Source organism: Rutidosis leptorrhynchoides, chromosome 2 (assembly GCF_046630445.1).
Source record: "Rutidosis leptorrhynchoides isolate AG116_Rl617_1_P2 chromosome 2, CSIRO_AGI_Rlap_v1, whole genome shotgun sequence".
NCBI classification, from domain to species: domain Eukaryota; kingdom Viridiplantae; phylum Streptophyta; class Magnoliopsida; order Asterales; family Asteraceae; genus Rutidosis; species Rutidosis leptorrhynchoides.
Genome location: NC_092334.1, coordinates 97,845,038 through 97,860,406, shown reverse-complemented (window position 1 = coordinate 97,860,406; position 15,369 = coordinate 97,845,038). Strand labels below are relative to the sequence as shown.

At 31.6% G+C, this 15,369-nt stretch overlaps 1 long non-coding RNA gene across 1 annotated transcript in view; it reads right to left on the bottom strand.

The window, feature by feature from the left end:
- Positions 1 to 14,740, bottom strand: part of LOC139891206 (uncharacterized) — a 34,234-nt gene extending 19,494 nt beyond the window's left edge. The window contains exons 1-2 of the long non-coding RNA XR_011773568.1: positions 14,608 to 14,740; positions 14,307 to 14,526 (exon numbers count right to left, since the gene is read on the bottom strand). This is a non-coding gene — a long non-coding RNA (uncharacterized lncRNA). The remainder of the gene's footprint in view (positions 1 to 14,306; positions 14,527 to 14,607) is intronic.
- Between the last annotated feature and the right edge of the window lie 629 nt (positions 14,741 to 15,369).

The window sequence follows — 15,369 nt, the reverse complement described above, 5'->3', positions numbered from 1 at the left end:
AGGTTATGGCCGATTTTTGTCATGAATTATTGCTAAATTAAGGAGTGTAACATGTTTAGGTAGCTAAATGATCCAAACTTTGATCCTAAACATAATTTTTGAGAATTAAAGTGGACTTTTTAAATCTAAAATTCATGAACTTGATTAATTTGATAAAATTGCCATTTGAGACTTGTTTAATTGTTAGTAATGACTATTTTGACATGTTATTTGAGTTAAATGCTTATGAACTTTGTATATATTTTCATATATGCTTATTTGAAAAAATGTAGATTTTGATAAAAATATGAAAATGAGCATAAGTTTAGTATAGATTAAACATGTCATTGTGATTGTTTTAAGTTGTTATTTTGCTAACACTAATGCATATTTGGATGCACAAATTTTGTGTTTAATGTGTTTTGCAGAAATATACTGAAACTGGAGGTGCATCATCATCATCTAGACAACCACAACCGGAACCTGAGCCAGAATTGCAATACGAGCCAGAACCCGAACAAGAACCACAACAGGAACAACAACATCAACCTGATCAACACGTACCTTATTATGATCCGCTACAATTTGTTGATGCCTTCATATTATTTTCAATGCATCCACCAATAGAATACCCAACAATTCCTGAACACACGTTGCATCCTAATCTGAGATTTGATAGAAGCTGGAGAGATTACCCGACATATCAAAGTAACAAATTCAAACTGATACCGAAAAATGTAGAAGTGCCGAGGGTAATCAATTGGGAGCCTTTAGAAAGGGTCCAACTAGTTAACTCAGTTAGGGAGCATCTGATCCAAAGGTATGGCAGTTCTTCTTTTCCCGATTGGGAACATCCATTCACCATTTGTAGGCCTGTATATAAGGAATGGTGTGTTGAGCTTATGAGTACTATAACGTTAAATGCAGATGTAGATAGATTAGATGATAGAAGTTTTCTTAGATTTATACTTGGCCGTAGGATGTACAGGATGTCTATGCTGGACATGGCCAGGGCATTACAGATTTACACTCCTGGTGAATTACTACTACCCGATTGTATGAATTTGATTTATCGTGGTGAAAGGGTAGATAGGAATTTTGACGCGAACGCCGTCTGGAGGCGTATGTCAGATTATAATGTTTTTACGCTGGAGGAAAACACTCCTACTTACATATTAACAAAGCCGAGCTTCGTATAATTCATAGATTTTTGGCTAACTCGATTACACAGAGAGGTCACAACAAGGAGAAAATGACCTTACATGATTTATTTTACCTAAAGTGTATTCGAGACCCAAGAAGCTTTGTTAATATCCCTTACTGTGTTGGTTTTTATTTGTCTAAAATGGTAGAAGGAATACAGGAAGGGGGAATAATAGGAGGAGGTATTTTTGTTACTCTCATTGGAGAGTATTTGTGTGTAGATAGGGATCAAGGGGGTCCACTTTTGGTATGTAGGAAACAGGTTGAGCCTTTAGGATTGAAGGTCTATCAGGGTGCTAAGGTATTAAAGAGCAGACGCAACCAGGCAGTACCCTATGAAGGTAGTCATCCTCAGGTAGAGAGAGGTTCAGATGAGGAAATGGAGGAAGCGGATGACATTAGGGATGTCATTAAGGAGGCTATGACTGACGTCTACCAGCGTGTAGATGAGGTGGAAATAACAAACGAGGAGAGATTTAGTCGGATGGAGCAGTGGCAAGCCCGGAATGATTACGAGCATTCCAGGCAACGACAGCATGATAGATGGGACTATCATCAGCGTCAGATCATGAGCTGGCTGTCACCTCAGGATCACTACGTACCGACCCGACCCGCTTACTATCCTCCACACCAGCCCGAGATGAGACCACCATATACTCTCTACGACCCTAACCAGGCCTACTAGTACACCTATCACCAACCATGGAACCCGAACGACGACATGAACTGGAACCCCTATCCAGATTGATATAGTTCCTGTTGGTGATTTCTATGATTTTTATCTTTTTATTATTTCTATTTATTTATGTTTAAACACATTATATTTTGATACTTTTATTGTAATGTTTAATATTTTTATTATGTTGTACTAATATTTCATATTTGATTTGAAAGTGGGATTTTAAGTCCCATTTCAAATTACGATGCATGTTATTATTTGTATGTATGTATATTGTCAATTGTACACAACAGGGTAAAACAGGGCATTTTTAAAGACTGGCATTAAGTTCAGCAAAAGCTACTGTGACGACCCGAAAATTTTCGACCAAATTTAAACTTTAATCTTTATATTATTCCGACACGATAAGCAAAGTTTGTTAAGTTAAATCTCAAGAATTTTAAACTGTGTTCATACATTCATTATAACCTCGACCAAATTCTGACGATTCACGAACCGTTATATATAAATAGATATGTATATGTATATATATTATAACTTGAGAATATTAATAAAGTATTAAACGTATAATACTTTACCCGAACGTATTTGTTTCAATATGATTTTTGATGAAATTAAAAAATATATATTAAATGATTGAATTATCAGAAACATTGAATTATGATTACAAGTCTCTATTGAGAGGTCCACTATGATTTGAGAAAATCTATTCCTCTTAACGATATTCAGAATAATTTGTAAAGCTATTTATAAATAAAAACATAAAGTGTCATTTACGAAAGTTAGACAAAAGTTAGTGGAGAATTGGTTTCCATAATATTCTATTAATCTATTTTCAAACGTACAAAGACGTTTTCAATTTAAAAAGAACTTTATTATTAAAACATATATAACTTTTATAAATATCTAGAATCACTTTTGACAACTCATTACTTAACCAGTATGATAAAGATAACGATATTTATATTTTATTTTATTAAATATATATAACGATTTAAATTAATATTATATATATTTATACGCGTATTATACATACATAGTTTTTATACTTTTACTATACTTTAACTTTACCTTTCCTTTACTTTTACTTTACTTTAACTTTAATAATTTATAATTTAATAATTCACTTTAATAATTCATACTTTAATAATCCACTTTAATAATTCATACTTTAATAATTCACTTTAATAATTCACTTTAATAATTCATACTTTAATAATTCACTTTAATATTTCATACTTTAATAATTCACTTTAATAATTCACTTTAATAATTCATACTTTAATAATTCACTTTAATAATTCAAAAATCTATTATAAATAGAATTCAATAGGCTTCATTTTTTCATAGAAACTTGAAAATATATTTCTCTAAACTCTCTCAATCGAATTACATATACATATTTTCTTTGTATTATTTCAAGATATTATTAGTATACATAAAATACAACGACAGAGTTATACTCAGACGATTTCAAAATAAGTTTTCAAACGGGATAGAGCTAAGGAAATTATGGGTTATAGCTATGGAGGTTATGGGTATTAATCGAGGGTATTGCTCGTGAGGTCAACCTAACGTTTATCATTTTCGTTGCGTCTACGTACTTTCCTGCAATATTGAATCACAATATTGATACGTTCGTGAATCCGAGACAAACCCTGCACTTGTTCAGTGCCGTCATATACATAATTGCTACGAAATACAGTATTGTGAGTTTCATTTTCTCCCTTTTTAATGCTTTTGCAATATATATTTTTGGGCTGAGAATACATGCGCTGTTTTATAAATGTTTTACGAAGTAGGCACAAGTACTAAAACTAATTCTATGTGGGTTTAAACCAGAAATATACCCTTAGCTTGGTAACATTAAACTACTTGTCTATGTACGGTAGGCGCGAATCCTAAAGATAGATCTATTGGGCCTGACAAACCCCATCCTGACTATGGGATGCTTTAGTACTTCGAGGTTATTTTAAACACACCTGATCTGGTGTACTTCAGAGGGTAAAACACGAACGTTAAGGCTTATTACCGGGTGCCTACAACTTATAGAATACTTTTAAACACTTGCGAGTGTATGGATATTTATGGAAACTGAAATCTTGTGGTCTATTACTATTACGGAAATGATTGATTATGAAAAACTAATGAACTCACCAACCTTTTGGTTGACACTTTAAAGCATGTTTATTCTCAGGTATTAAAGAAATCTTCCGCTGTGCATTAGCTCATTTTAAGGATATTACCTGGAGTCATTCATGACATACTTTGAAAGACGTTGCATTCGAGTCATTGAGTTCATCAAGATTAATATTAAGTCAATTATAGTTGGATGTAATATGAAATGATATGCATGCCGTCAATTTTTGATGTAAAGAAAGTTTGTCTTTTGAAAGCGAATGCAATGTTTGTAAAACGTATCATATAGAGGTCAAATACCTCACGATGTAATCAACTATTGTGAATCGTTTATAATGTATATGAACGGGTCATTTCAGTTGGTATCAGAGCGGTGGTCTTAGCGAACCAGTTCTTGCATTAGTGTGTCTAACTGATAGTTTATAAGATACATTAGTGAGTCTGGACTTCGACCGTGTCTGCATGTCAAAAGTTTTGTTTATCATTTTTAGTCGGAAATCATCTACTTACCATCCTTAGAAAATTACCTGCTTATCATTCTTAGTCTAGACACGTCTTGCTGCATTGATTGCATGAATAGTGTATAGACAAAATTCATATCTTAGCGTATCTGCTAAATCATATCTTATCGTATCTATTACCGTAAACTTTGCCTGACATATTCCGTAAATTCCTCCGTAATCTACGAAACCTTTTGCTCTATATAATTAGAATACCACCCGATAGCCGGAAAATCATTTCATATCGAAAAATCCTTTATCAAATCGTACGAAATGGAATTCGTCATCAGTTCAAGTTCCTCGGATTTCAAAATGGAATCCCACTCAAGTTCTGAAAGCAGTGTGACCGGAATGGATCAACCAATTAGTCATCATCTATTCTGGATGAATTGGGGATGGGTTCGTAGCCTCCTTAATCATTGGAGATAAGAAGAAGGTGATCCTTTGGATCCACCACGTTGCCCTCTTGGCGAAGAACCTGAAGCACTTACCGGCGAACCTGTTCGAAACACCATTTTCTCTCTCATTTCCAGAGTATCTCGTCATGATTATATACTACACCAAATTCTAGATCTTATTTATCCGCTCGTCCGAACCGACAATCACCCCGGTGTAATAGAAGAAGTCAACGAGCTTCGCGCTCGGGTAGTGGCTTTGGAGAATATGGTGCAAAGGTTACAAACACCAGCAGCAGCACCAGCAACATAACCAGTACCACCATCAACAACATCAACAGTACCATTACTACCACCAACAACAACCGCATCGCAAACCTCAACTTCACAATCTGTCCCATGAGCATCGATGTCATACGCCTTGTAGATACTAAGGAATACCACAACGATGAAGTATTGATTCATAACTTCATTGGGAAAACATTCTACGACGATTATGTAATTTCTAAAGTTTAGAAATTATCTATCCTAGCCTTAACCATAAATCAAGTGAGTTTAATTTAATATTAACTCATTAAATCTATATTACATCTGAAGAAATATACACATATATTTCCATAAAGACTGTAATAAAATTCTTTTGTACAAAATATTAATTGTGATATTTTTTTTAACGGGTAGGTAATACCCGAGAGATATATAAATTCACAATTAATACATTACATTCTTCGAATCTGATTCAGCAAATCATCAACTATACTCCCTACTTTCACAACAATATCCATTCTTTCATATAAATCAAAACAATCATACTCATTCAAATTCAATTACATATTTTGATTTTGAAATCGCATAATTCAATTCGAAATATAACCAGTATCATCACTCTTAGATTCCTATATCTTTCAAAGCTATACTTTGACTTCAAAACTGTGTTAGAACATCATATGTATTAACGATTACAATATGTGCTCAAACCCTTCGAAATTCCTGAAGACACTTCAACTAAGGAACAATTGAGATGATGATCCAACCACATGTTACCCACAGTTATACACCTGAAAAACTCTCAAAACCCAAGTCATAGTTCGACACGTATCCGTGTTAGACCCTTTGGCATTTACTAGCTAAAATAACTTTTTAATTCCGTTTCAAAATAGACAGTTTTGTCACAGCTCCAGCAAACCAACTTCAATTGTTCATTCGAATAAGCCTTATTATAATGATTACCCCTTCATCATTATTACCGGGGAACCTTTCATATCTCGCCACATTAGCAGTAAACTTATTAACAACTTCATTGATCTTTGAATTTTCGAAAAATCTTTATATTTATCAAAACCCCATCATTTACTCATCTGCATCTTGTAACAAGAATTGCCATACGAATCATCAGAAATTAGCAATCAGTATTTTGAAGTCTTGCAGCATGTCTACGCCAACAATTATATGTGTCTATCTTCTGGATTTATATACTTTGAATGTGAAGTTTCTGAAAAACACCCTAAACTGCGAACCAGTTCTCGAAATTTTGAAAAATGCTGATGAAGCAGCAAAAACTGTAAATGACCTTAACAGTAAAAAGTTGGATGATAAAGGATAGTATATTGGCAAAGCTCAGAAAAAGAGAAGCTTTGGAACTGGAAAACGGATTGAGCAAAGTATGAAGGAGGCTGTGGACAAATCACAAAGGCTGAACCTGCCTTCAAAGAATCCAAATGATTCAGTACTTGCTGAAGTCATTAACGAATACCTTGCTCCTGACTCTAAACCCCTGCGGACAATATCCTTCATCATCCTCTGATATTAGACATTCTAAGATATCATCGTATCTTTCATTATAAATATCCTCCATATTTCTGAAGATATTTCCATAATTATTCTTATCTGAAATCATTTACCTCTTCGTGCTGTCTGTATTACATCATAAAAGAAACTATTTTAGTTTCTAAATTCTGTAACTTTCGAATTTAAAAAAGGAATATTTTTGAAGTAGTGTTGGGAACTGAAGCATGAACTAGTATAATATAATGACACTTGATCAACGTGATTATATTACAGTAATTCATGCTGAGTTTCTAAATAGAACATGATAATTCACAGATCAAAACGTCATCATGTGCTATGTTACACGACTCTTGTATTCTCTTTGATCTCTAAATATCAAGAAAATATTTCTTGATGATTCGGCCTTTTCCGAGGTATTCTGGTAATTTGACAAGTCAAGATCGTGCCATTAAAATTTCCTTCCTAGAATATTAACAATGTTCATTCCGAAATTTATATCTGCGAATTCTGGACCATTACAAGCGGTGCTTAATCGCAAGAAGAAGAAACGAAAGGACAAAGCTCCGAACTAGAAATGGGAGTATAAATCATAGCAAATAGAAGAGAGCATTAACTGTGGATGACAATGATTATAGAAGAAGCAAGGACTTTGAAATATAAGGGAAGATATAAAACCCAACAACAACCCAGAAATCACAAACCGTATATATCAATGCATATAGCAATATAAAGACATGGGAGAACTAAAAATACTATAAAACCAAGAGTATAGTAGAAGTAAATAGATTCTTCCAGAGGCAGATGAAAAAGAAGAGCGACATATATGAAAGTGAGGAGTATATCAAGAATCAGCACTGGATGAAGCGTATTGACAAATAATTTTAAAGTAAGAATTGAGGGAGAAAGAATAGAAGGTGTGAATTAAAAGGAAATGAAAGAGGTGGATTTATAGTGAAATATCCGACAGAAAAATCGAGATGAATCATCGCATTAAATCGAAGAGGATCATAATTTCCTTAATCACCGAAGAATCAAATCCTATATAGATTATAAAGATTTTCTTTAATCCGTAGATCAACCGTAATGATGTCAAAATATAAGACGAATCCCTATTTTTTCATTTCACTCTTTTACGATAGCTTCACTCATACGTTTCGAGTAATCAAATTATTTTATCCATATTTCTCAATCATGATAAAACCCTATGAATTAACTTATATTCATCATAATAACATTCTTATTGTTAGCCATGACGACCTCGATCAAATTTCGGGACGAAATTTCTTTAACGGGTAGGTACTGTGACGACCCGAAAATTTTCGACCAAATTTAAACTTTAATCTTTATATTATTCCGACACGATAAGCAAAGTTTGTTAAGTTAAATCTCAAGAATTTTAAACTGTGTTCATACATTCATTATAACCTCGACCAAATTCTGACGATTCACGAACCGTTATATATAAATAGATATGTATATGTATATATATATATTATAACTTGAGAATATTAATAAAGTATTAAACGTATAATACTTTACCCGAACGTATTTGTTTCAATATGATTTTTGACGAAATTAAAAAATATATATTAAATGATTGAATTATCAGAAACATTGAATTATGATTACAAGTCTCTATTGAGAGGTCCACTATGATTTGAGAAAATCTATTCCTCTTAACGATATTCAGAATAATTTGTAAAGCTATTTATAAATAAAAACATAAAGTGTCATTTACGAAAGTTAGACAAAAGTTAGTGGAGAATTGGTTTCCATAATATTCTATTAATCTATTTTCAAACGTACAAAGACGTTTTCAATTTAAAAAGAACTTTATTATTAAAACGTATATAACTTTTATAAATATCTAGAATCACTTTTGACAACTCATTACTTAACCAGTATGATAAAGATAACGATATTTATATTTTATTTTATTAAATATATATAACAATTTAAATTAATATTATATATATTTATACGCGTATTATACATACATAGTTTTTATACTTTTACTATACTTTAACTTTACCTTTCCTTTACTTTTACTTTACTTTAACTTTAATAATTCATAATTTAATAATTCACTTTAATAATTCATACTTTAATAATCCACTTTAATAATTCATACTTTAATAATTCACTTTAATAATTCATACTTTAATAATTCACTTTAATATTTCATACTTTAATAATTCACTTTAATAATTCACTTTAATAATTCATACTTTAATAATTCACTTTAATAATTCAAAAATCTATTATAAATAGAATTCAATAGGCTTTATTTTTTCATAGAAACTTGAAAATATATTTCTCTAAACTCTCTCAATCGAATTACATATACATATTTTCTTTCTATTATTTCAAGATATTATTAGTATACATAAAATACAACGACAGAGTTATACTCAGACGATTTCAAAATAAGTTTTCAAACGGGATAGAGCTAAGGAAATTATGGGTTATAGCTATGGAGGTTATGGGTATTAATCGAGGGTATTGCTCGTGAGGTCAACCTAACGTTTATCATTTTCGTTGCGTCTACGTACTTTACTGCAATATTGAATCACAATATTGATACGTTCGTGAATCCGAGACAAACCCTGCACTTGTTCAGTGCCGTCATATACATAATTGCTACGAAATACAGTATTGTGAGTTTCATTTTCTCCCTTTTTAATGCTTTTGCAATATATATTTTTGGGCTGAGAATACATGCGCTGTTTTATAAATGTTTTACGAAGAATGCACAAGTACTAAAACTAATTCTATGTGGGTTTAAACCAGAAATATACCCTTAGCTTGGTAACATTAAACTACTTGTCTATGTACGGTAGGCGCGAATCCTAAAGATAGATCTATTGGGCCTGACAAACCCCATCCTGACTATGGGATGCTTTAGTACTTCGAGGTTATTTTAAAAACACCTGATCTGGTGTACTTCAGAGGGTAAAACATGAACGTTAAGGCTTGTTACCGGGTGCCTACAACTTATAGAATACTTTTAAACACTTGCGAGTGTATGGATATTTATGGAAACTGAAATCTTGTGGTCTATTACTATTACGGAAATGATTGATTATGATAAACTAATGAACTCACCAACCTTTTGGTTGACACTTTAAAGCATGTTTATTCTCAGGTATTAAAGAAATCTTCCGCTGTGCATTAGCTCATTTTAAGGATATTACCTGGAGTCATTCATGACATACTTTGAAAGACGTTGCATTCGAGTCATTGAGTTCATCAAGATTAATATTAAGTCAATTATAGTTGGATGTAATATGAAATGGTATGCATGCCGTCAATTTTTGATGTAAAGAAAGTTTGTCTTTTGAAAACGAATGCAATGTTTGTAAAACGTATCATATAGAGGTCAAATACCTCGCGATGTAATCAACTATTGTGAATCGTTTATAATGTATATGAACGGGTCATTTCAGCTACTAATTTTGACGACAAAACGAAAAACAAATGTGATGTAACAACAAGACGGAATGAACAAATGATGTGCACCATTTATCATTCAACAAACAAACGCCAATATGTTTGAAAACTTTGGTAAAATTTAATCATTTTTCTACGCTAATCACCCTCAATAATTTAATCTGTTACTGATTTCTTGCAAATGAGGGCATTGCAAGATCTTAAGTGTGGGAAGGGGTTAAATTCTTTCGGAATTTTAATTTTTTTTTACATATACACTTGGTTACCATTTAAAAATACTAGTAACGCAGTAGTTGTATTAGAATCTAGTGCTCTCTGATAATAAAGAACATCCTTAGTCTTATATACTGACTACCCAATTCTAGTAAATTTTTTTTAAAATTTTCAATTAAATGAACTCAAAATCATGTTTATACATATTTATGAACGATAAAACTAGGTGTTAACACCGAAATTATTGTTACCTCGGAAAGGACATAAATTGAGAAACAACCCAAAATGTTAGAATTCATTTAAAATGGAATAGAGGACAATAAAAAGGCAAAGAAAATAAAAGTCAAGTGTGGGAAAAATTCACCAAGTTATTTAAAACATATGTCACATATTTTTGTACAAATAACTGAAGATACTTTTGTTTTGGACAATTTTATCAGTTTTACCCAATTTCTTATAATATATTTGAAAGAAAGATGGATCTACCCGATGAATCAATTCCATCATTAAAAGAAAGTAAAGTCTTTCGAAAAAGACACGCGCTTCTTGATTTAGGTCAGGAAGTTGTCGTCCAGACCAGTTGTAGAGTCTACGAAAAACCTTGAAAAGTTTTCTCGAAAATCAGTTAGAAATCCACGGACCTCAGCATCAAACAGGGTCGCCAAGTGGTCAGACTTATCCTAACCATGAGAGGATCTGTCTCGTAAAATGGGGAGGACGCCGTGCAAATTAGCTTTATAAGACTAATGAATCAGACCCCAGAAAGGATAATCTCCTTTAAAGATCAAAAATCAGCTTTTAAGACTGATATTACTCAATCCTAGAGATTGACCTTAAAGATTGAGAATTACAAACTCATGGAATTCAATGATATCTAAACTCGAGCTTGAACGAGAAAATATTTTGATTAAAATTACAAACAGATTTGTTTTCTGAAAACCCATTTTCAATGCGTTCATTACCATTGAACGTAAAATCCTAGGAATTCACCTGGAATTCATTAGGTCACCTGAACCAAATCGGGTGTCAACCGTAAGAACGGTGGTTGCATAGCATGGTCAAAGACAGGACCTTGTGCCAGACCGAAAAACCATAAGGGTGAGCTTTACTATTGCTCCTACAAAGGATAGTAATTGCATACGACACGTTATAGACCATAATTAAAAGCATGTCACGGGACATTGCCTTAACAGTTGCTTGTTCAACGCTTTCCTTTACAACCGGACGGTCGTTTATCGAAAGGTAATATACGGAGCAAGTATACTGGACGTGTTGCTTTCCCAATACAAGGTTAGCAAGTGGGTGACACAAAACCACAAGTTTTAAGCTAAAATTTTCAAATCTGAAACCCACCAAACCCACAAAAACAATTTACAAACACCGGTGAAGGGTTATTCCGAAAAACTTATCTAGGGTGAAAGCTAGATTTAATTTTCAAAAGATCAAATGTTTTCATAAAGATCCAATTTCCATAAGGATCTAAATTTTTATAGTAATGTGGGACTGTAAACCACATCGCTACTACCATTGTTCATACCGCCGTATAGAAATCACTGATGTACAAAGTGTGAAGAATAAAGAAGTGACTCTAGTATTTTTATTTCTAGACTATATTGCTTGAGGACAAGCAACGCTCAAGTGTGGGAATATTTGATAATGCTAAAAACGAACATATATTTCATAGCATTATCCCTCAAGGAAGACAAGCTTTTAGTTGCAATTGTTCTATTTACAAGTGATATTCGTTTAAATAATAAAAGGTGAAGATAAAATACAGATTCGACGAATTGAAGACGCAAATGACCAAAAAGCTCAAAAGTACAAATTACAATCAAAGTGGTTCCAATTATTGATTAGAAACATCTCAAAATTACAAGAGTACAAGCCGCAAAATGCAAAATACAAGATATTAAATTGTACGCAAGGACGTTCTAAAATCCGGAACCGGGACCAGAGCCAACTCTCAACGCTCGACGCAACGGACTAAAAATTACAAATCAACTATACACATGAATATAATATAATATTTAAATAATTCTATAAATTATTTATATATTATATTATTATTAAAAAACCGTCGGCAAGAAAGCAAACAAAGCAATGTGAGCTGGATCCTACCTCCATGCGATCGCATGACTTGTAGGCTTAATATCCATGCGATCGCATGGGCCACTTTTTGTGGCCACATGCCTATAAATTTCGCATTTTTGAGCGAACTTAAACACATCTTTTTCTTCTTCATTCATTCAACGATATATATATATATATATATATATATATATATATATATATATATATATATATATATATATATATATATATATATATATATATATATATATATATTTATATTATAATTTTAATTTTAATTTTAATTTTAAATTCTACTAATAAGGGTATGTTAGCGAATATTGTAAGGGTGTAAGTCGAAATTCTGTCCGTGTAACGCTACGCTATTATTAATCTTTGTAAGTTATGTTCAACCTTTTTAAATTAATGTCTCGTAGCTAAGTTATTATTATGCTTATTTAAGCCGAAGTAATCATGATGTTGGGCTAAAATATTAAGACGGGGTAATTGGGTTTTGTACCATAATTGGGGTTTGGATAAAAGAACGACACTTGTGGAAATTAGACTATGGGCTATTAATGGGCTTTATATTTGTTTAATTAAATGATAGTTTGTTAATTTAATATAAATATTTACAATTGGACGTACCTATAAATAACCATATACACTCGATCGGACACGATGGGCGGGATATTTATAAGTACTAATAATCGTTCATTTAACCGGACACAGGAATGAATTAATAGTTAATGGACTTATTAAAACAGGGGTGAATTATGTACAAGGACACTTGGCGTAATTGTTAACAAAGTATTAAAACCTTGGGTTACACGCAGTCGATATCCTGGTGTAATTATTAAACAAAGTATTAAGACCTTGTTACAGTTTAAATCCCCAATTAGTTAGAATATTTGACTTCGGATATAAGGATAATTTGACGAGGACACTCGCAATTTATATTTATGACTGATGGACTGTTATGGACAAAAACCAGACGGACATATTGAATAATCCAGGACAAAGGACAATTAGCCCAATGGTAATAAACTAAAATCAACACGTCAAACATCATGATTACGGAAGTTTAAATAAGCATAATTTATATATTTCATATTTAATTGCACTTTTAATTATCGCACTTTAATTTATTGTCATTTTATTTATCGTACTTTTTAATTATCACAATTTCATATTTAATCGCACTTTTATTTATCGCAATTTCATTATCGTCATTTACTTTACGCTTTAAAATTAAGTTATATTTATTTTTAATATTTTACATCAGGTTTTAACTGCGACTAAAGTTTTAAAATCGACAAACCGGACATTAAACGGTAAAATCCCCCTTTTATAATAATAATACTACTTATATATATATATATATTTATATTTTTACAAATATAGTTTTTTTTATATAGCGTTAAACTTGGCTAAGATCCCTGTGGAACGAACCGGACTTACTAAAAACTACACTACTGTACGATTAGGTACACTGCCTATAAGTGTTATAGCAAGGTTTAGGTATATCCACTCTATAAATAAATAAATAACTTGTGTAAAAATGTATCGTATTTAATAGTATTTCCTTGTAAAAATAATACTATTTCATATACCCCTCGCATAACATCAATCATGTACTGCACCAAACCATGTAAACATGTAAATAGTAGAAAAATTTATAAAAGGAACAACTGCCATAAAACGAATACTAATAACCTTTCTGAGTGTATTCTACAATTACATTCAGAATATCATGATTCGAAAATCTTACTACCATTGACTTTCTATTGACTATACTGTGGTTTTATATAGATTTGGTGACAGGTTCAAATAGATGAATATCAAAAACAGTAGCTTTGAAAGATATAATAGTTATGAATATAAGAAAACCTGTAGGCATTTGATCGAACACCTGATGTGCATCAGCTTGAGTGAAAATTATGCCCACAACCACCACCTCCTTCCTCGGCATCTGCTTTTGAAAATTAAAAAGTATCTTTCGAACCCTTTCAATCCTCAACATTTTCTCATAGTGACCATACACAAAAACCTTGCATCAATTGACTTTTATTCATCTCTTAGATATCTCATTTAAACCCGAATTCATGATCTACAAAATACTAAATTAATGAAAACATATGATAAATAAAATGTCAAATTCAAAACCTAAATTACACTAAGGTAGGAGAACCTGATCAACTAAAGAAAACATCAATTGACTTTTATCCATCATAGGAGAACAATATGGGAAGAAATGAAGAAGAGACTTGTTTTAGAAGAGCAGTGAAGAAGAAGAAGAGACTGATAAATTAATTTAACAAAATTAATGTTGGGAAATGGGTGGAAAATAAGATACGCGTGATTTTGGTCATGGAAGATACCAATCGTATTGAAAGCGTAATCTGTAATTTTGTAAGTCTCGATAAAAATGGGTGGTTTGCTAAACCGCTAAAGCATTTACCCCGCATAATAATGTATTATTTAAAATTTAAAATAATAATTATTACAATTAACTTTAGTTAATTATTTAATAATTTTAATTTAATATTTAAATTTAATTATTGTGTATAATATTTTTATTTTAATTTAATTAGATTTATGACATAAGCAAATGATCTTATATTGCATGTGAGACAGTGAGAGTGCCACATCACCTAAAATGACATCATCTTTTCACACACACACACACACACACACACACACACACACACACACACACACACACACACACACACACATATATATATATATATATATATATATATATATATATATATATATATATATATATATATATATATATATATATATATATATATATATATATATATATATATATATATATATATATATATATATATATATATATATATATATATATATATATATAGGGGCAGGTTCAAGAGGGAAGTAACCAATTGGGGGGAAGCGGGGGAAGCAAAATATTTTTTTT